The sequence below is a fragment of the Vespa mandarinia genome, chromosome 2 (genome assembly GCF_050613455.1).
Source record: "Vespa mandarinia isolate Hongniang chromosome 2, ASM5061345v1, whole genome shotgun sequence".
Classification (NCBI taxonomy): Eukaryota; Metazoa; Arthropoda; class Insecta; order Hymenoptera; family Vespidae; genus Vespa; species Vespa mandarinia.
Window position 1 is genome coordinate 16,567,782 of NC_140811.1, and position 2,219 is coordinate 16,570,000.

Below are 2,219 nucleotides of genomic sequence, written 5' to 3' on the forward strand. Positions count from 1 at the left end.
GCTGGGCTCATTGACTTCTTTTCTACGTTGCAGACAACCCCTCCTCCTCCTCCTCCTCCTCTTCCTCCTCCTCTTGCTTCTCTTCCACCTCTTTCCTTTTAACGAAACGTAGTTCGAAGTATGTACATACATATTTGTGTACCTCGAAATAGCCCTTTTTTTCTTCCTTTCTTTCTTTCTTCTCCCACCTTCCCCAAGCTTCGCTAGAGTCTAAAATGAAAAGACAAGGGAGTAGAGAGAAAAGAAAAAGAAAAAGCCAAACGGGGAATAAGAATGAGAAGAAGAAGAAGAAGAAGAAGAAGAAGAAGAAGAAGAAGAAGAAGAAGAAGAAGAAGAAGAAGAAGAAGAGAGGAGCGTGTACACCGCAAAACCAGTTCGCTGGTGAGTAAACAAAAAACGAGAAGGAGCCAACGCCGTGCGGCCTCGTTGTCCGTTCGCAAGGGGGAGAGAAGATAGCTGCTTTATTGCTAATTCGAAGACATTCGCCCGGTAGAAATGAAACTTTATAGTCCGTTCCAAGTTCCCCGGTGACTCCTCCGAGAACGTGGTTCATGCGTGCGTCGTATTTATCGCAGCTACGGAAGCTGCGTCGGACTTTCTTCCATGGGAACCAATTTTACTTTCGTTTTTCTTTGGAGTCACGAGCTCGTTCACATCGTGTTGAATTCGTACGCTGATTTGAAAAAATGGAGGTGGATAGCACGGAAGCTACGAGAAAAGAATGTAACGAGATCGTCGAACGTGTAGAAGAAAGAAGAGAGAGAAAGAGAGACAGAGAGAGAGAAAGAGAGAGAGAGAGAAAGAGAGAGAAAGAGAGAGAGAAGGGGAAAGAAGGCTCGCTTCTTCACGAGATCCCGTCCTCCTCCTAATTGACAAATTGGAATCTTATTAGAAGCTCGTGATGTCGGAGAGGATACCCGAGGCAGAAGCCTTCAGGGTCAATCGAGGAGAGAACGAGCAAGCGGCAGCAAAGAAAGAGAGAGAGAGAGAGAGAGAGAGAGAGAGAGAGAGAGAGAGAGAGAGAGAGAGAGAGAGAGAGAGAGAGAGATCGGAGTCCTGAAAGGCGAGGAGAGAACGAGGGGCATAACGTGCGGATGGCACGACACTAACAGGTTGTACGAGGCTCGAGAACGGAGGAAGAAGAAGAGGAGATGACGACGACGACGACGACGACGACGACGAAGTAGTAGAAGAAGAAGAAGAAGAAGAAGGAGTACCTTACGTTCGTCCTGCCGGCCGGCAGGCGAATGCCACCCAGGAAGCATTCGCGCGTGCGCGATCTGTGTGGCCTCGGTCGTGCTCGACCACCGGGCCCAGTCGAAGACGCACGAGCGCGGCCGAGATAGCGCGAGGACGCCCGAAGCGGACGTGTGCTGGGCCACCCGGTAGAGCGCGCGCGTGCCGCGTCCTGTGTGGTCCTTGCGCGCGCGAGCGAGCTTGCCTCGGCTGCTCCCGGGATATCGCGCCGCCGACGAGAGCTTCGAATCTCTTTTCTCTCTCTCTTTCTCTTTCTTTCTTTCTCTCTCTCTCTCTCTCTCTCTCTTTCTCTTTCTTTTACGTCTACAACCTTCCTTCCTTCCTTCTTACTCACAGTATCACTACCACCACCCTTGTGCATCACCGTCTTTTCTCTCGGCTCGGGCCGCGAAGATGAGGTGGCTCCAAGAGGACGGAGGAGCGAGGGAGATGCAGAGAGAAACTCAGTGGCGTCGCTATCGAGGGAATCCACCATATTATCAGATAATGTTATTTCGTTATGATATTGACAATTATTTTTCCTTTAAACTTCCTTCATCTTTTTTCTTTTCTTCCTTTTTTTTTTCATCTTTTCTCTCTCTCTCTCTCTCTCTCTCTCTTTCTCTCTTTCTCTTTCTCTTTCGTTATTTTATTAAAAAAAATCTCTCTACCCTTTTTACTTTTCATATGATCGTTAAATATTATCCGTCGCAAATTTGTCTCGTTCAATTCTATCGTATTTAACGAGAGGACTACTTTCTCCCTTTTATTCCCCCCGCCAATTGTGATACGTGACGTAGCAAGTTCGAAGGTAAGAGACTTCGATAGAAAGTGGTAACGATTAGCGTCAACTTCACGTCGGACGCGTCGTCGAGTTAAACAATAGAATAGATAGATGGTGTATCCGATTCGATTAGAATTCGATTCTTTTAACGTTTTACGATGGAATAAAAAAAAAAAGAAGGCGTTTTTAAAAAATTTTT

At 47.0% G+C, this 2,219-nt stretch overlaps 1 protein-coding gene across 1 annotated transcript in view; it reads left to right on the forward strand.

Moving 5' to 3' along the window:
- The first annotated feature begins 707 nt into the window (after nt 1–707).
- hh (hedgehog signaling protein) overlaps nt 708–2,219 on the forward strand; it is a 71,510-nt gene continuing 69,998 nt past the window's right edge. The window contains exon 1 of the mRNA XM_085654897.1: nt 708–723. The gene's annotated coding sequence lies outside the window, so the exon portion shown is untranslated. The remainder of the gene's footprint in view (nt 724–2,219) is intronic.